The sequence below is a fragment of the Aythya marila genome (genome assembly GCF_965140915.1).
Source record: "Aythya marila genome assembly, chromosome: 1".
NCBI classification, from domain to species: Eukaryota; Metazoa; Chordata; class Aves; order Anseriformes; family Anatidae; genus Aythya; species Aythya marila.
The window spans coordinates 106475365-106496371 of record NC_139042.1 but is presented as its reverse complement, the minus strand read 5'-3'; positions in this window follow the sequence as shown (position 1 = coordinate 106496371).

Here is a 21007-nt window from a genome sequence, read left to right as displayed (position 1 = left end):
CATATTCTTAAGGTGCAGGATGTTCCCAGCAGTGTGCATTCAGGAAGTAATTAGGGAAATGTCTCAGAGCACCAGTTTGCCTGAGCTAGGGAAGCAAGATATAAAGCCAATAGCTCTTGAAATATGGTTGCTGCACTGTCAAATCAGAACAAAATCAAATCCCACAAAATATTCACACCTCTTCATCTTAAGCATTGGAAACCAGAGTGGAAGAAAGAAGGAGAAAAGAGAGATTAGGGAATTATCTGAAAATAGCAGAGTAAACCATAAAGTCCTAAAACTCCTTGAGGCTCTGCCTAAAATGGGCTTGAGGCTCTGGCTACATGGGATAGCAGCAATGCTTAGGCAGATATGTTGAGCTCTCAGGGAGAATACATTACTAGTTTCCTTCCACATAAAACTACAGATGGTTCTAACTAGAATGTGTTCCTTCAACTTCTCTTGCTTCTTCTCAATTGTCATTCTTTCGTTTTCTCTCTCTGAACATATATTTAAGAGTGTTTTGCAATGCAGGAAACACGACAAAATACCCATAGTGAAGTCAGCAATCCCAAGAATGCATAGTTCTACAGACAAACTTGGTAGGAACCCCTAACTTATCATAAAGTCAGTGAAATTTAATTCACTGAAAGAAATCAAGAAAGAATTTTTGCAAGGAAGACTTACATAACTTATTAGAGTTAAAAAGTGAGATCTTTCCTTGAGAATATATTCAAAAAGATGAAATACTGGATACACACAATATTCCTAAACAATGCCACTTTGTAGCTATATGACATAATGTCTACATTAACTGGTGTATATTCTCCCCTGCCAAAGGTAAAATACTTCTCCTTTGCACATCTTTGAGTTTCATCTTCAATGAAAAGGATTTTTCATATCAAAATGGCTGGCCAATACCTATATGTTTTCTATAAACATTGAAGCACTCATGAGAAAAAAAAAAATACCAAAGTAGCCAAGGAAATTTTTAGATTTAACAAAATAATTTCCAGTGATGTAAATATCTAGTAGTGTTTTCTTTCATTCAACTCAGTGTTTGTTATGAACTTTTTATTTCTATTTCAAACTCTACTTGATCTAAAAAAAGACATTTTCACATAATCACTGAAAGTTTTTAAACACATAAAGCATTATTAAATTATTATTTTATTTTATTTTATTTTAAATTCAGGGAGCCTTATTAACTGCTGACATTCTATCTTAGTGCCAGTTGCCTCCTCTAATGAAATCACACACATTTCTGAACTATAGCACTGGTCATGGCTTAGAAAAAGGAGCTGTGGGTTGGGCAGTGGCAGAAAGCAGGGCAGCTAAGTAAGGAAGGAGGAGGAGGATATAGAAGATGACAGTGACTCTGATGATGTCTGGGATCTGGGCAGGGTTTGGACTGATTGCATCCAGTGGCCAGTGCTGTACATGGCTGAAAACTGCAAGATGGTAGAGTGGCTAGTGGGGTACATATGCTTCCTCCACAACCACGTGGATGAGCTGAAGAGAAAACAGGAGACCAACCTCCTATGCACCCTGGGTGCTGGTGCCACAGGACTGAGTACACTGGACACACAGTAGACACTGCTCAACAGGTGGTGGAAATTACTCCCGTATATTTTCTCCACAGCCAAATCGTATTTTTGGGACTCTGGCCCTGGACAGCTGAAAATGATGTTATGTGGAGGCTTGCAACAAAGACAGTTTTTAGCAGCCAGGCAGTGACCACCCAGACTCCTGGAGAAAGTCCATTATCTCCAGGAGCTTCAGCCTATGTACTGATGACAATAAATTGCTATATGTGAACAAGAGCTCTGACAATGTCTGCACAGCACTTTGTGGGGGAATGTGGGCACTGGGTGCTGAGTCCACTGCTGCCACAGAATTGGTAAGTGTTTTCCAAAAACACAGAACTGTCTGAGGTTGGAAGGGACCTCTGGAGGTCACCTGGTCCATCCCCCTTGCTCAAGCAGACTGACAAAGACCTGGTTATTACAGGGCTCTTGGTCTCACTTCACAGGGCCTGGTAAAATTATGGAGAAGATTATTACGGGAGGTATTGGAAAACACTTGAAAGACAACATAGTCATTGTTCAAAGCAATGCAGGTTCATGCGGTGCACATCCTGTTTAATTTCCTTTTAAGTTATTCACTTAAAAGTTACTCATATTTTTATGATTGTCTTGTCAAAAAGAAAATTAAAAGAAAAGAAAACATTTGAATGATTAAAAGAATCTGTTTTTAAAAATTACACCATTTTTTCACCTGAAGCTTTCTGTGGTGTTCTTTTCCTATTTTCTTTTCAAACAGACTTTTTTTTTAATTTTTTATTTTTTTTTTTTATTTAACGGCTTTAGCTGGTAGATGTCCTACTAAGAAGAGCTGTGCTTCTTTTTATTCGAGGTAGTCTGGCTATTCTGTATTCATAAATATGCATAAGAACATGCAATTAACAGAACTGTTAGTATTTAAGATATTTTATGCCTCTGTGAAGATTAGTAGAGAATAACATTTATTTTGTTTCATTATAGGTATAGTTACATATAATTATGTCTATATTTCTCTTACAATATCAATACATACTACATTTTTTACAACTATATCAATGTATGCCTCTGACAACTCTAACCCTTGAATTTATGTCAGAACTGGAGATATTAATTGACTTACATCACACTCTAGAGGCAACCTGGAAATGATGGTCATCAGATTTCTAGTATACTATAGTTTCAAACTGTTATTAATGGAGGAAAAGACAACTTATATATGATAAATGCTCACAGAAAATTCTGCATGAAACATAAAGATATAATTGTATGTGCTCCATTCTACAGCAAGCTTCTGCCTAACCATGTAGACTCTATCGCACTGATATTTTCAAATTATCCTTCCAGTTTTCTTACAACATGCACATCAGCTTTGCATCAGGCTATCTGTAGATAAGTCAGTTGTGAAACATCAAACAGAAGAAAACTAAGCTTATTTTCTGATTCCACTACAAGGTTAGTGTCTTTACAAGAATCAATGCAGAGACCTAAATTTAGTACTTTGGTCAATGTCTGTTACAAGTACACTGTGATTCTAAAAGTTATGTTGGAGGATGTGGTAGAATGAAGAAGAAAATTCCTGTCTGTTACTTTTTCTTCATCTTTCTGATCAAAAATTGGATCTATTCCACGTGCATTTGATAAATCGACTGTATCTGAGGTGAAAGAAAACAGGTTACAGTTAGAATGGGCTGGGAGAGGATGAGCAAAAGAGAAGGTTCAGACATCTTTCAGTTATCCTCATCCTTAAAATAAACATACGGACTTGTCAACCTTGACTTAGGCAGGACAACTCATTTCAGAAATGAAATAGAAATTACAAAAATCATAGACATTAGAAAATCATGAAGTTTTGGGAGGGTTGTTTGTTTGTTTGGTTGGTTTTGCTTGGTTTGTTGGCTGTCTTTTTGTATTTTTCTTAACTTAAAATCAAAAAAGGAGACCTTTCTCTTTCTCTCTCCTTCCTTTCTCTGTACATGTATTCTTACTTACAGTAACTCAAATGAGACGGGATTTCACATCTCTGACTGTTGCTAAAGCATGGAATAGTCATCTGAATTTATTATCAGCTGTACAACTTTGGTATCAGTACTTATGGGGTCTGGTATTTTCCTTTCTCCATTGTAAAAAGTAGTTTTGTTATTCCTTCTTTACTTTTGTGCATCTTTATGCATCTGGTCTCAGATCCCGAGGTCACAAGGTGGCACATTATATGTTACAATTCAATTATTCTAAAGGTGCTATTGTTATCTCACTAGAGTGCATTGCCCTTTTCTTTATATTCCAAATGATGTGCCATGAAGCAGATTTCTGACTAAACCCAAAACAGTAACAAGATATGACAATTTTTGCAAGGATTTTTCCTCTAAGCAATTGCATTCACATTGGAAAAATGGAGCAACAAATAAATAGGATACTGACAGTCTTTTTCTTCTTCATAGCCAAACTTTCAACTATGCTTATTAAATTAAGCGTGTTGTTAAAAATAGAATATTTTGGCTGTATTAAAAGAAATGGCAGCTGCTCAATAAAAATCTAGAGTCAACTGTGTAGAATTTAGAATACACTTGCTCTGGAGCTGGAAAGTCCCAGCACCATTATTTTGAGGTTTAAGACATCAAGCATTTCCAATGTTACTATTTTCTTGTAATTGCTTGTAGGGAACAGGAACATTCTGAGGCTGACCTTTGTCAGAACTGTGAAGGACAACATATCTGCCTAATAAATCCCAAAGGTGGTAACCATCATTTTATGAAGTCCATCTAGGATAAGATAAAGGCTTTAGGTTATAACAAAGGCACCTTTAATAGCTGTAGATGTGAATCACATAGTCCACTTGCTATGGTCATAAAGGCATAATTGAAAGATGAATCGCTACAATCATTCTCTTTCAAATCATAAAAAGTTGCTAATTTGTACTTATTTTAAATGAGACTGTTTAGATATTAAAAAGCCTAGCAATCATTTATCTGAAGTGCTTTTCAGACTTGTTTTGTGCCACAATACTGATGCTGACTCAGTGCTATTATGTTTGTATAGAAATCTGAGTAGTTTGTTGCATTTGAGTTTCATGAAATAGTAATAAATTAAGTAATAAGTTTATAAATGATGTGGTAGGATATTGCTCTTATTTATAAGAGTCTAAACTTAATGTTTCTGATCACTTTTGTGAATAAGTCTGAGTTAGCAAATAGCCTGTTGCAAATGGATGAATCTTTATACTATTTATCACTGACATAATAGCACATCTCTAGTTTATGATTTATATAAGTAATCAGGTACAGCATCATACTGACCCAAGGAAGATAAGATGCACTTCTTTCCATGGATGAAGTCACAGCTGAACTAAGCTTTTGTGCCACAGGGTGTTTTAAACTCTATCTGTTGACACCGAAGGAATTAGTCATTCATGCATGAGTAACTCTTCTACTACTAAGGCGATTCTTATTATATAGTTGACCATATAGTGTTATTAGTAGCAAATAAAGGAGACATTTAGATGATCTGTGCTGGCATGATTCTTCCCCAGGAACATTCTGCTATGTCTGCTCTTGTTCTCTGAGTTTCCTTATCAGTTTCTGGAAGATCAGTTGCCGTCAACCTTATTTCCTTCCCCTCATCTCTTTAAGGATATGTTTTGTGTTTTTGTTTGTTTTTGTTTGTTTTTGATTGTTTTTTGTTTGTTTGTTTTTTTTTTTTTTTTTTTTTTTTTTCATTTTTGGAAGCATACCAACATTAACGTCTAGTGAAGGTGCTAGAGACTGAAGCAGGAATGATATATCTCACCTTTTGTGTTGCTATCAGCACATTCACTTTTATCAATGTGTTCACAGAACGAAGAACAAGGGAAACCATTCTGAATAGTTAATTTAATTTAAAAAAAAAAAAAAAAAAAAGGATTCTGATTGAAAAAGGACTATACCTGAAACATTAATTCTTTTAAACAAGGGTGACAAGCAAGGTAATGAGAGTCAAAAGGAAAAAAAAACAATCATTCTGCTTCTGCCTTTTCTTTTAACTAAATAGACAGACAGACTCCAACATGTGGAATATTCTGGAGATTCATTCACTTGAGGAAAGCTATAACTATTTATTGAGTAGCAGATCAGATACAAATGCCAATTACAAATCAGACATAATTTAAAAGGAATAAAAAAGTACTTATAATTCAAAATCTTATAGAAATTTTCTGTTCAATTCACCATTATGATGCTTTCTATGAGGTTTTGGTCATTTTCCTCATAGGAGAAAAGAAAGATTTTGAGGTATCTGTTGAACAAGCGCTCTGGTGGCTATTTCGTTTTTATTTCTGCTTCTTTTATGTTCATTAGTTCTTGACAATATTGCTTGAACAATAAAATATGTACTTATAGCTTGCTGTATTCATGCCTTTTATATATTTGTTTTATAGTTTTGATTTCTTTCTTCTTTTCTGCAGTGAAAATTCAAGGAACTTTTGGTGGGAACAAGGGAGTTAAGATTTCCCAATGTAGACATGTATACTTGGAATAATCACTTCAGTTTTCCTCAGCAGATAAAAATTGTTTCTTTAAGATGTGATTATTTTCATCTTTAATTGGATACTGTCTTAGGATAAGGAGAAGGATGCCCCCAAACTACTAGTTTCTCCATCAAGTATAAGGAAAGTCTGACATGACCAGCACAAATGTAGGTGCTGCATTATAAATATCTGTCCTGGTTTCAGTTAGGACAGAGTTAATTTTCTTCCTAGGAGCTGGTAGAATGCAATGGCTTGGGATGAGAAGAGTGCTGATAACATGCTGATGTTTTAATTGTTGCAGAGCATCCAAGCCAAGGACGTTTCAGCTTCTCACTCTGTCCTGCCAGCGGGCAGACTTGGGGTGCAACAAGAGGTGAGAGGGGACAGACCCAGAGCAGCTGATCCAAACTGGCCAAAGGGGTATTCCATACCATCTGACTTCAAGCTAAACAATATATAGGGTTGGCTAGCTGCGGGAAGGGGGGCCAGACTGCTCAGGGTTAGGCTGGGCATCGGTCAGCGGGTGGTGAGCAGTTGCATTGTGCATCACTTGTTTTGTACACATTATTAGTAGTAGTACTATTATCATCATTATTGTTATTATTATAATTGTAATTATTATTTTTCTGTCTTAATAAACTGTCTTTATCTCAACTCACAGGCTTCACTTTCCCATTTCTCTCCCCCATCCCAGGCAGGGAGGGGGGAGGGTGAGCAAACGGCTGTGTGGTGTTTAGCTGCCAGCCGGGTTAAACCACAGCAATATCTAAACTTTCTTTTGAAAGAAAACCATTTCTCCTGGGATCAACTTCTTTATCCTGAAAATTAATTCATTTACTTCTAAATATGTCTTATTTTGTAATAGATAGGCTAATTTACTCCTTGCAATTCTCTTGACTTCACTGGGTCTGTAATAGTTTATGCAATCCAGTAAAATCTTCATTCCTAAGTATTTCTACAAGCTTTGGAAGAATTGCTCTAAAAATACATGACCTTTTAATGTGAGCAAGAATAGCTAGACTGGGTCATAGTTAAGAAAGTAGTTTGTTTACATTCTTTATTCAGAGACCCTTAATTCAATAGTTATGTATTACTTTCATTTGCTATTGTCACTGTGAATATCCACATCAATCAAAATTTAGAAAAGATGTACACATTAATAAATTTATCATTTATCTGTTTTTGTCCCCTGGAGTTAAGCAACTCTGGAAATACCTTTTAAATAATGATACTTTAACTTTTTAAATATTTGGAAATATTTTTGACCTGGTATTGTACCACTGTACATGTATAACTACTTTCATTAGGAAAAGAATAATTAGACCAGCAAAGAGCACAACAATAAGAAGTCAGAATTTAACCACTAAATAATGAATGCCAACTGTTAATTTATGGTTAATGAAACAAACTCTCCCAATCCACATATCAATATTTCATATACATTTTGAAGAAATTTACAAAAACACTGAGTGTGCATAAAATGTCCAGCTAGCTAGTAATATCAAAGTAAATTATATCATGTAAACATAAATCGGTGTTGTAGTCTGTGTATGAAGCACAGGAAACTTTTTTGGTATTTTGAACATGTCATGTGTTTAGTGGCTGCCTTGGGATTAATTTAATTTTAAAAATTTAAAGACTTTTTCCACAGTGCTCCAGAAGCAATAGAATAATTATTTTTTTCCTGCCTTTTAGCTTTAAATATAAGGTTAGGAAACACTACAATATAGAGAATATGCTCTATTAAGGTACATGACTAGAGTTCAGAATGGCTTTTTCCATGTATTCCACCAACATATTGCACATTTATATTTTTTAAAGAGATGAAAAATAATTATTTATTTTCTCTAGCTGGAGATTAAATATGTGCTTATAATACACAGGGATTTCCAAATATGTGGAGTCCAAGGGGAATGTCAGGAACACAGATGCATTGCTGTATGGAAATGCAAGAAACAACAGAAAAACAGCACAAGACCTGGTTGTGTCCAAGTAGCATATGCTGAAACAAAAAGGGGGAGGAAGAAAGCAAAAAATGAGACCTAGCCGATCAGTTCACAAAGTAGTAATTCCTTTCAAAGAGTCTGCATAAAGGAATGATAACGCTTCTACAGGGACTCATATAGTCCAGGGAGCATCTGTGCACCTCAAACTTTGTAGTTTTTTGGTTTTTTGTTTTTTTTTTTTTTTTTTTTTTTTTTTTTTTTTTTTTTTCCTTTCCTGTTACAGTGCTGATTTTCCTTTCCATTCTCGGTTCTCCCCAGTCAGGCAAGCAGTGTTCAACTTGACAATTGCTGGCAAATTACCAAGATACTGTGGAATTAACCTGTTTATGTAACCTCTTGTAACGTCTAGTCACCAAATAGATATTGGATGTTTTTTCTGCTTCTGTTCTAGTGCTGAGGGTGTGTGTGGGGTGTGGAAGGGATAGGAGGAAGAAATGGTGAAGGGGGAGGCACTGCAAAAAGAGTCACAACCCATTGCCTATTCTGACAGCTGTCTTGGCTCCTGTGTATGCAGCTATAGTTAAGCATCCAGATGGCGTTAGTACCCAAAGCTGAAGCTAAATTTTCAAAACTCTTGCACTACCCACACATAACTTTGAGTATTGACCTAGAATTTGGAATGAATTAAAGGAATATTTCCTGCATGCTGCTTTTTCCACCCTTAATAACTGAACCTAAAGCCATAGAGAAAAACAGCTTTGTTTATCCATCTGTCTCCTTAATAGCTTATACACTTAATAGGTTGGATTTTCACTTTCATTTCTGCTAATTAACTAAATCTTTCCAAATTTTTTGCTACCGTCCCTGAAAACATGAGCAACCTTTTTCCTGCTCAAATGAACCAACATACTTCGAAGCTGAGCAATCTTATTACCTTGCCAGGTTATATGGAGGGTGTAATCTGGAAGGCTTTCTCAAAATTACCTTTAATGTTATGTTACACTTCCACATTCAGCTTTTATTGCATATTACTAACTATTTTGAAATTCAGAAACTGAATTTAGTGACTTACAAAAGCATAAAGGACAAGAATAAGCCAATACCAACTAGGCTGCTAAATCATCTACACAAAGAATGAATGGTTATTAGAAAACAAAATAACTTTAGATTCCACTGGTGCATATAGAAGCAGAAAACCTGAGCCTGGATTTTTAGATGCCTTATAAAGAAAAGTATGGAAACAAAATAATAAGAAAGCAACAACAGTTACCTTTTTACCTCAGTAGGATCATAGTTGTAAACAGGGATTCAGCAAGTGAGGGGGATGGATTAGTCATTGCCATACAGAAAAGACTATTAGACAGAAACAGAGTGGGGCAGGGCCCTGCTTCTGGCTACAAATCTGTCTTTCCTTTCTTCTGGCATACTTAGAAGAAAAAAACCTGAGGAAATGCTCAGAAACAAACAAGAATCCAAAGGACTCTGAGATGGCTCTTAAATCTGAAGTTTTACTGGGTAAGTGGTATATATTTCTGTTAAAGTGATCTTTTCTGCAGCTAAACAAAAGCTCAATATTTCTACCTTTACTCATCACTGTGCAGTATCACATCATGATCAAGAGTCCTGTCTCTGGCTTTCTCAAAAAAGGCCAGCAGGGGCAAAAGAACCTGAGGAGCAGCTCTCAACACTTCTAGGCATAGAGCACTAAGCAGGTCCTTCAATATTTCTCCGTACTATGGAAGCTTTTCTTTGTCAGAATTTAGAACTAGAAGAGTGGTTATCCCAAGCTCTCAACATAGTATCCAATAAATATTGGGGTTTGGTGCTCTTCAGTAAGATGTTAGGGGGATTTCTACCAGCCAAAAATTACAATCACGATAGAGCTGATGAGGCTTCCCTTCTGAGAGTTCAACATCCTACAGGTCTTCTGTGAGGAAGGACCGAAAACTCTGAAAATAACATCTACAAAATCAAGGACAAGGCTCATTTTAACTTCACTACAAACTTTCTCCAGAGTAACTTAACTCTATAAACAGCTTCAATAAATCATTTAAATACAATATACAGAAATAAACCCAAGGAACTATGATCAATTCTAGTCACCAACCAACATTTTTTGTTGTAGGTTAATAGGAAATTTGTCAACTGCATGAAGTTTAACAAGGCCAAGTGCCGGGTCCTGCACCTGGGGCGCAATAACCGCAAGCAGAGCTACAGGCTGGGAGAGGAATGGTTGGAGAGCTGCCAGGCGGAGAAGGACCTGGGAGTGATGGTGGATAGTCGGCTGAATATGAGCCAGCAGTGTGCTCAGGTGGCCAAGAAGGCCAACGGCATCCTGGCTTGTATCAGGAACAGCGTAACCAGCAGGGCTAGGGAGGTGATCGTCCCCCTGTACTCAGCTCTGGTGAGGCCGCACCTCGAGTACTGTGTTCAGTTTTGGGCCCCTCGCTACAAGAAGGACATGGAGGTGCTTGAGCGGGTGCAGAGAAGGGTGACGAAGCTGGTGAGGGGCCTGGAGAACAAGTCCTACGAGGAGCGGCTGAGGGAGCTGGGCTTGTTCAGCCTGGAGAAGAGGAGGCTCAGGGGTGACCTTATCGCTCTTTTTAGGTACCTCAAGGGAGGCTGTAGCGAGGTGGGGGTTGGCCTGTTCTCCCACGTGCCTGGTGACAGGACGAGGGGGAATGGGCTTAAGTTGAGCCAGGGGAGTTTTAGGTTAGATGTTAGGAAGAACTTCTTCACTGAAAGGGTTGTGAGGCATTGGAACAGGCTGCCCAGGGAAGTGGTGGAGTCACCATCCCTGGAAGTCTTCAAAAGACGCTTAGATGTAGAGCTTAGGGATATGGTTTAGTGGAGGGCTGTTAGCGTTAGGTCAGAGGTTGGACTCGATGACCTTGAGGTCTCTTCCAACCTAGAAAATTCTGTGATTCTGTGAAAGTACTACCCAACCCACAGACTGGTTAAGGTCAGTTATCTTTTGTCATAATATGTTAAAAACATAAATACATGTTATTTAAAAGAATTGCTTAGCATTTACTATTCTGGCAAAAACCTCACATAAATGTATATTTCTTTGCAATTTTTATGTGGAGTAAGTACTACAACTGTACTAAAAAAATCGTGAAGGTACAACATACTAAGATCATTCAGAAATAATTTGTCAAGCACACCTCTCTTGAGGAGGCAGCGGGGTGGGGGGGCATGTGTCTGTTCCATGTCCAGGCAACTCTGTAGTTTGATTTTAAGATGAAGATAAATTTGTTCCTACCAACAGCTAGCCATTGGTGTGTTTCTCTGTTACATCTCCTGTATCAACAAGAATTACAGAGCAGCTTAGGAACAGATATATTTTAAGAAACTTCCCATCAAAATAAATCACCTTCTCAGCAGTCTGTTCATTGAATTTCACCAAAAAAAAAAATATATCCCAAAACATAAATTATTGCATATCTATTCATAACAGTGTCAGTTCTCCATATTTAAATTAACTCTCTCTAGATGTGTTTCTATCACTGTAAGAAGTGTTCGTCAGTCTCAGGTATACACACCTTGTTTACTGCCATGAACACAATTTGCCTGGAAAAAAATGCTTTGAAGTACATCCTTACGTAACATGCTTTTCTTCTAACTTACAGCTTCCTTTTCATTCACTTTCTTTTAATTACTTCCATTTAATTTTTAATACTTCACAGTTTTAATAGGCTTTGAAACACTTCACATTTAACTATTTGAGTAATTTGCTCAACTAATTTGCTCCATTGATTACTGTGCAGATAAAAGACCATTCCAATAAAAAGCAGACGGCACAATACAAATTCAAAAATAATTATACATGTTAATTTGAAATTCTGAACATTCTGGTTTGAATTTCAAACCAGAGTAGTGGCTACAGTGACTGCAAATTGTGTGATATTTACAGTAATGTCATATTAGGAATTTAAATTTTGTTACAAATTTTTGTTTGTGCATTCAAAATGAGAGTTACAGTAAATTGCTTCAGGTTATATACCAGTACAAAAATGTCTCTATTTTTGTGTTCCATAAATGGGAGCACTCATTCAAAAGAGATGTTTGTTGTGTTACTGTTCCAAGAACCTTAAATAAAAAGAATTATGTAACAAATATGAAAGTTGTCATCATAGAATCATAGAAACATAGAAATATGAAATGGCTTGGATTGGAAAAGACCTTAAGGATAACCTAGTTCCAAACACCCTGCCACTGGCAGGGATGCCACCCACTACATCAGGTTGCCCAGGGCCCCATCCAAACTGACCTTGAACATCTCCAGGGATGGGGCATCCACAATTTCTCTTGGCAACCACTTCCACTGCCTCACCACAATCTGAGTGAAGAATTTCCTCCTAACATCTAATGTAAATCTCCCCTCTTTTAGTTTAAAGCCATTCCCCCTTGTTCTATCATTATCTGCCAAGCTCAATTGCTCTCCATCATTTTTATAAGTCATCTTTAAGTACTGAAAGGCTGCAAAGAGGTCTCTCCACAACCTTCTCTTCTTCAGGCTTAGCAGCTCCAGCTCTCTCAGCCTGGCCTTGTACAAGAGGTGCTCCAGACCTCTAACCATCTTTGTTCCAGAGTCCCTCTCCTGGACCCACTCTAACAGATTCACATCTTTCTTGTGTGGAGGCCCCATACCTCTCTTCAGGACTCCCAGTGGGCCCTCACAAGGGCAGAGTAAAGTGGGACAATCACTTCCCTCAACCTGGTGGCCATTCCTCTGTTGATGCAGCCCAGGATGCAGCTGTACTTCTGGCCTACAAGCACGTGCTGGTGTCTCATGTATTTTTTTGTCCACCAGAACCCCCAAGTCCTTCTCCACAGGGCTGCTGTAAATGAGTTCCTCTCCCAGTCTGTATTCATGTCTAGGATTTCCCTGACACAGGTGCTGCATCTTACACTTGTAAATGTAATTTACCCACTTCTCAAGCTTGTCCATGTCCCTTGGACATGGACATCCATTCCTTCTCTTGTATCAACTGCACCACTCAGCTTGGTGTCATCTTCAAACTTGCTGAGGGTGCACTCAATTCCACTATGTCATTGATAAATATATTAAACAGTATCAGTCCCAAGATGGTACATCACCAGCCTCCACCTGGATATAGAGTCACTGACCACAACTCTCTGGGTGCAGCCTTCAAGCCAGTTCTGTATGCATTGAATGGTCCACCCTTCAAACCTGTATCTTTCCAATTTGGAGATCTGTATGTCACGTGGGACTGTGTTGAAGGCTTTACAGAGGTCCAGGTAGATGACATTGTTCAGTCTTCCTTAGTCAACTGATCCTGTAACTTCATCTATGATGAAGTATATCATAGAAGACCACGAGATTGTTCAGGAACAGTTTGCCATAGGTAAAGCCATGCTGGCTGTCTCTGATCAATGCCACTTTCAGCGTGTGCCTTTACTTTGCTTCTAGAACAACCTGTTCCATGATCTTTCCAAGCACAGAGATAAGGCTCACTGGTCTGTAGTACCCCAGGTTCTCCTTTTTAAAAATGGAAGTGGTTTCCCTTTTTCCAGCCACCAGGGACTTCATTTGAGTGCCAGGACTTTTCAAATGTGATGGAGAAAGGCTTGGCAACTCCATCAGCCAGTACCCTCAGGACCATGGGGTGCATGTTATCAGGTCCCATAGACCTGTACTTGTTCAGTTTTGTTGTGTGGTCTCAGACCTGCTCTTTATTTAGAGTGGGAGGGACTTTGCCGCCTCAGTCCTCACCTAGGAGTTCTGGGACTTGAGAGATGTGGGAAGACTGACTGTAAGTGAAGACCAAGGCAAAGAAGTTGTAAATGTACTCTAGGAGTCTCCTGGATTGCTTACATTATGTTTGAACATTTTCATCTTTACTTGTTTCCAAGTTTAAAGACAATGACTAATGGATGTGTAAAAACAGTATTTCCAACACCAATCTTGCCCTTTAGGTCTCTTTGTAGTTTTCTGCTGTATCAGATAATCACAGACTCTGGCGAAACTCTAATGAAGATCTTTATCTTGCCTTAAATTTAATACAGTATTTTAATTTAGAAACAATATCAGTTCTCATTGCAATGGATACAATTACAATAACTTACAGACAGTGCAGCTCTCCAGCCTCAAATAATGCACAGAAATTGTTATATTGAACCAATGGACTTACCTCTAAAGTCCCTTCTGATTTTTTATTTATTATTTCTTTTGCACTAAACACAGGCCATGATGAGTTTGGAAAAATGTGAAAGAAAAGAGGAACCTTTCTCTTTTCCAAGACAAAGAGGTCTGGTGTGAATTGTGGCCTTTTAAAGGTATTCATGTGGTCATTTGAAAAATATTTCTGCAAATTTCTCTTTACTCCTTCTATGCAGAAACAATGTAATACATTGGAACTTTCCTCATAACCATAAGCCTAATTGTACTAGAGATTTTAGATTAGATTAAAATTTTATTTAGATTACATTATATTTAAATTAGATTTGCCTTCATAAGTGATTGAAGGATCAGCCATAATCAGGTATTGATCACTGCAGTGGAATAGCTGTTCCATTAGAAGACATATTGTCAACATGTACTGCAAAGGAAAATGTAAGCTTTTTTTTTTTTTTTTTCCTTCATCATCTTTACTGAAATTTCGGGAACCAAAAAAAAAGGATATCTTAAACTTTCATAGCAACTTGTTGAAAAAAATAGGCAAACAATGTAGGCCTAAAAACCTTTGCCTGAAAAGTATTTCTTTTTGGCCAAATTTACATTTAAAAAATGTAACCAAAAGAATTGTTCAAACCTGATATTTGTAGCTTAATCCGTCATCCCACAGACATTTTCCACACTCGGAGATTAAAAGGACCCATGTGTTTGTTTACGGTTTGGTTTCTCAGTCTGATTTAACACAGTATATCTATAGTCATGTAGATGGTATAAAATATATGTTGAAATAGTTCCAGATGACAAATGTAATCTGTTTTCTTGTACTACTTCAGTTTTAGTGTCTTGGAAGTATATCTGCTTTTTAACACTCTTTTGTCCTCTTTTTTACATGTGGGAAATTGGGATCTGAGATGTGATATCTTTTGGGATTGATCTTACGCAAGATTTGAAACAATACAGAACTAGACATTATTTCACCTATGCCTCCATGCCTTCTCAAGCAAAACAATATTCATTCTTCAGCTTTGTGTTCACGTAATATTTCAGGTAATATATCAAAAACAAACAAACAAAAAAAAACAAAACAGAAAACAAAACAGAAACACATATTAGGCTTCCATATATACAACTATGTGACAAAATGTATGACATAATATTTGGTTAATGCAAACATGAACATAGAATCAAAGTGATCTTTATTAGGAGGCAATTCTTTACTGTAAGGGTACTGAGGAACTGGAACACATTGCCAAGAGAAGTTGTGGATGCCCTGGAGGTGTTCAAGGCCAGGCTGGATGGAGCCTTAGCAAACCTGATATAGTGGGTGGCATCCCTGCCTATGGCAGAGTGGGTTGGAGTTAGATTATCTTTAAGGTTCCTTCCAACCCAAGCTGTTCTATGATTCTACAATTCTATGATTATATGATCTACCAGTGTATAAAGTAATGTTGTGCATTACATAAACTTGCTGATGTATGAACTCTGAAATTACCTGTGATCATTATGAAATGCTATTCTCCCCCCACACACACAAAAAAAAAAAGGGGGGGGGGGGAGGGAGGGGGCTGCATGTGGCTGCTACTGATTTAAAAGCTTTTTTTTTTTTTAAATGTACTGGATTACAAAAGACTTCAATGTCTTGTAAGTTTTTCTGTAGGCAGTCAATGGCCCTTCTATATTATAACCCATCCCACATTGTAAGAACTTCAGTGGGACAAGATAATAATAAACTATACTAAGACTTGAAAAAAATAATCAATATTTTCAGGTCATCATTCATTTACATATCTCCAAATAATTTGAAAGCCAAATCAGAGTCTGTTTGTAAGAAATATATAAGAATTTAAAAAGAAAAGTATCCAATGTGCAACAAAGACATGAAAAAATAGTAAAAATGAACCTCCTGAAATTACATTCTTGGTTTTTCAAACAGTCTGATTTTGTTGTTGTTTTTTTTTTTTTTTTTTTTTTTTTTTTTTTTTTTTCAAATTTCTGCAGGCTTTCTCTCATTTATTAGCAACTTATAGGAAAAGGACACACTGGAAAAAAAATGCAAACAGAACAAATAAAAATAGCCTGAAGGGCAAAATACACAAATGGATGGAAAGAGGCCAAACAGATCTGCATATACATTTCACCTTGGTCATGTTAATGTTTTCCAACTAAATTGATCCAAAGTTGTCCTCCTTAATAGTATTAGAAGAAAAAGGTAAAACACATAGTAAATAAAACAGTTAGTCTAAGATAACTTGGACAAGTGCAAAGACACTACATTATACGTATCACAATTCTGCTACTTCAAATTCTCTTATGGTACCATATCTACTTTTGTGAGGTAGAGGTCACATTTTCAAGGATGGCACTTCTTCCTTTTCTGTTATTCTTCTGCCAGACAATTAGTTGTAGGAGGAGAAATGGAGATTGTATTTCTCTTGAAACCTACCAAGATTCATACACTGAAGAAGAAATTTTGCAGTCCTGAAATATGAACTGATTGCATGACCTTGAAATCACCTGAGTTAGGAGGCAGATTCTATTCACAGCTTGACAAAATGTCATATTTGTCTCTGAGCAGCAGTGGAAGGGCAGGCTGTAAATGCTCTACTTCAGCAATCACCTAAGCCATCAGACCTGGAGAAATGTCATTCTGCCCAGGATCCCAGAAGATGGCAAACTGTGGAGGTGCTGCTCACCCAGACAAGTATTCTCTACTCCAGAAAGAGGGCACACCACCTTCAGAGTCATACTTTCCGATAGCAAACCTAGCCAAATACTGACCAGTGCTTGTGTCCTAGCATATAAAAATGTAGAGTTCCAGCCAGCCTTAATAGAATCAATAACTTCAGGAGATCTACTCCTGGTAGTTATGTTTGTATAGATTTTAAGATATAGCTTTATATTTGCAAATGAGATTTCAATAGAGAGAGGTAATCTGATAATATTATGAATTTTATTAAAAATAAAGGGCCTAATTCCTCAGTTCATCACTCCAGGATTACATTAATGAATTTCCATGAAGATATAACCAGTGAAAAACTCTCCAAATTTGCACAATTATAAACCTAAAATAATATGCTATGAAGTTTATGTGTGGGGAGTATTTGTAAGGCAGAATACTTTGAGTGATGAATGGCAAGGTCTGGGTGGGAGTGGGAAGGCGAGAGTCCACTTTACTTCTCTTTTTTCCTTCTGTCTATACATTATGAACATTTTCTGAAAATAATTTGCTCATCAAGTGTCAGATGCAAACATCATTTTAGTTAGTCTGCAGGTTAAGTTACCTACCTGAATGAATCTTTTTTCATAATGAAATAAAGCAGGAGCAGATGGAGAGTGTTTTATTGTTGCGAGGACATTTGTTGTCGACGGAAGGAAGACACAGACGCTCAATATGAGTGATCAGTGAACTTCGATTTATTGGATAGCTCAGTCGTCTTTTATCTAATTCAATATAATTAGCTCATACATATTGCAAAAGCTAAGCTCATGATTGGTTAGTACATTTCTCTATTTTATCAGCTAGTTTCTCACTCCCATCAACCGAAATAACACAGTTAGTACTTTCCCAGACCACCAACAGATATCATGTCTTTGTACCTGAAACCTCCCTGAAACCTCCCTGAAACCTCCCAGAACGTACATTCCTTCCCAGGCCGCATTTACGTACTTTCTCAGGCTCATATGAGCTGTGTTCGATACTTTGTTAGCTCGCGACCTCCTAGCTGCTCAACATTCACATGACCTACTTCACTTAACCATTCCTCCACATTTTATTATCTACATATTATTTCAGATAAGACTGATATTCATTGAAATTTTAGACCCTATGACTCAACTATTTTAACAAGAAAATGTTAATGCAAGGCAGTTGACAGGTTTTATTTTGAGGACTAAAAATGGTTTGCAAATCAGTTGTTAATGTTTCAGTTTGTAACAGAATATAGTTTCTTTAGCTACAACAGAGTGGCTTGCTATACCAGAACACTTTGCTTTTCAGCTATTATGAGGAAAGGATATTATGTATCTACCATTTTCAATGGCTTTATTCATAGCACTGAATTCAACACTAAAAGAAGGCATTTATTAGATTAGGCCATGATACACAATCCTACCACCAAGTTAGAAGCAACAGGAGACAGAAGGAAAGGGATGTTTTACTTCACCAAATATGTAGCAGTAACTTAATAACATGAATGGTGAAATTAGTGTCAAAATTTAAGTGTGAATAGATTTACATATACCTTTTTTTTTTTTCCTTTTTTTCATTATGGTATATGCCATATAAAATTAAATTACTCCTGGAGTTGGCCACACCAAAAAAAAAAAAAAAAAAAAAGAAAGGAAAGGGTGTTTTGTTGTTGCAAGTTGCCCACAGAAATATGAATAGATATTGAGATTAAGGGTAAAGGAAACACTCAGAAATGCTAAAAAGTGCACTCAGAGAATTTCTCAAAGGCATATCATTCTTAGTGTCAGTCTACTACAGAAATATCTCAGTTCTTTTCCATCTCTGCAAGATTGCAAGATTGTGGGAAACAAAGAGAGTAGCAATTAATTCTTGTGTGTGTCTAGGTCAGCTAGTTCTCCTAGGAGCTGCCCATAAGATTCTGGACATTGTTTTGGCTCCTAATTGCTCTGGCATTAGCAAAATGGTATTCAGCCTCATTTTCTTCCAGATGTACAATAATATAAAGATATAATATGAATATTATATATACATATATATGTAAATATGAAGATATAATTCCACTTATGGGTGCTAAGTAAGTAGACAAAGGATGTGGGAGAAGAAAGAGGTCTTGATTCTGATTTCTGAGCACTTTTGCAGTAGTGATCTCTCTCTGACTGTAAGGGACCCTATATTCATGTATCCTGCTGTAAACAGAAGTTGATACAAACCCAAATAACTCGTCACAGATCTCACCATTTGTGTCACTAATACCAGAAGACTGCAATAATATTTTGCTTATGAACTGTAGGCACAAAAACCTGAAGCACCTAGTTTCCTTGACTCCATATGGATAAAAATGGTGATAGAAATGTCTGTATATATGTGTGTGTGTGTATATATATGTGTGTGTATATATATATGTATATATATATATATAAACTTTTAGGAAGTTTTATTAGATTTTATTATCACTTAATTGAAATGGTGTAACTTGGCCAAATTACTTCCAGTGATATTTTGGTACTGCTCTATGTTTACTATCAGCTGTGGAATAAAGAAAAATAAGCTGGAGAAAACCTATCTAAATATAAATAGAGTGCAGAAGTGGAAGTCATTTTAATCAGAATGTTATGATAGAAAAGAATATATATATTGTGTCTTAACCTGGAAATTAATGTAATATAGTATCAAATATTTCTATTAAGTTCCGACTGCTCTGAACTTTTTTGGCTTAGACGGCTGGCAGGATAGAAACCAACACCTTATAGAAGCAAATCACCAGGGAAAATTTCCAGCCAGACCATAAATAAAGATTTATTGACTTGACAAAATAAATTGGAACATGACAAAAACAGTTTGATCAGCACAGATAATGAAAAATTACCAGCAGTAAAGTTCAGATTCAGTTGTGGTCATACATATGTGTAGATGGTGTTAAATGAGGAATTAACTGAAAGTTTTAAAAGCCTGAAAAAAAATTGGCCAGCATCACGTCAAATCTGCAACTTATCAATAAGTAGCATAAATACTTGTTTCATATTAGTACAAAGAGTCGCAGGCTAAATTTGAATTCCAGGGAAAGGGAGAAGCAGGGATCTGTTACCAAAACAAACAAAGAGAAAGAGAAAGGAAAAGAAAAAGAAAAAGAAAAAGAAAAAGAAAAAGAAAAAGAAAAAGAAAAAGAAAAAGAAAAAGAAAAAGAAAAAGAAAAAGAAAAAGAAAAAAAGAAAAAAAGAAAAAAGAAAAGGAAAAAGAAAAAAAAGAAAAAAGAAAAGGAAAAAGAAAAGGAAAAAGAAGAGGAAGAAGAAGAAGAAGAAGAAGAAGAAGAAGAAGAAGAAGAAGAAGAAGAAGAAGAAGAGAAAAGGAAAAGGAAAAGGAAAAGAAAAAGAAAAAGAAAAAGAAAAAGAAAAAGAAAAAGAAAAAGAAAAAGAAAAAGAAAAAGAAAAAGAAAAAGAAAAAAAGAAAAAAGAAAAGGAAAAAGAAGAGGAAGAAGAAGAAGAAGAAGAAGAAGAAGAAGAAGAAGAAGAAGAAGAAGAAGAGAAAAAAGGAAAAGGAAAAGGAAAAGAAAAAGAAAAAGAAAAAGAAAAAGAAAAAGAAAAAGAAAAAGAAAAAGAAAAAGAAAAAGAAAAAGAAAAAGAAAAAGAAAAAGAAAAAGAAAAAGAAAAAGAATAAATCCTTTTTTCTTTGTAAGCATTAAAAAAAAAAAAAAAGAAAAGAAAAAATAACATGAATTAATTCTTTTGGTTGAAAAGATAATTCATAATGTTTTTTCCAGTGAGGTAAAAATGGCCCAGTGAAACTGCTTGCTGAAATACTGTATGTAATATAATAAAAGAAAATTGTGGAAAAAAAACAACCATCAGTAGACTTATAATTGGTTTTAAATAGTTGATGTTCTGGCACTACATTTAAACCTAGAAATAAATAGAACACATTAGTTTACATTTTCAAATAAGCCCTAAGAGCTGTGTGTGTGGCAGGCACAATTTATGACATTCATAAATCCTTTTGTGGAATGTTTTGAAAAATTGACCTCTTTGGGGCTAATGGTGACAAAAACAATTTAATGCAGATATATGAATAGTTCTGATAACTTTGATGAGTATCAAAGGTTTTTAACACATCGTGCAGTATGAGAAATGAGAAGAAAAAGAGCAAAGTTAAGCAGGAGTGTGTATTTGTGAGTCTGTCATCATGTGTTCACATGGA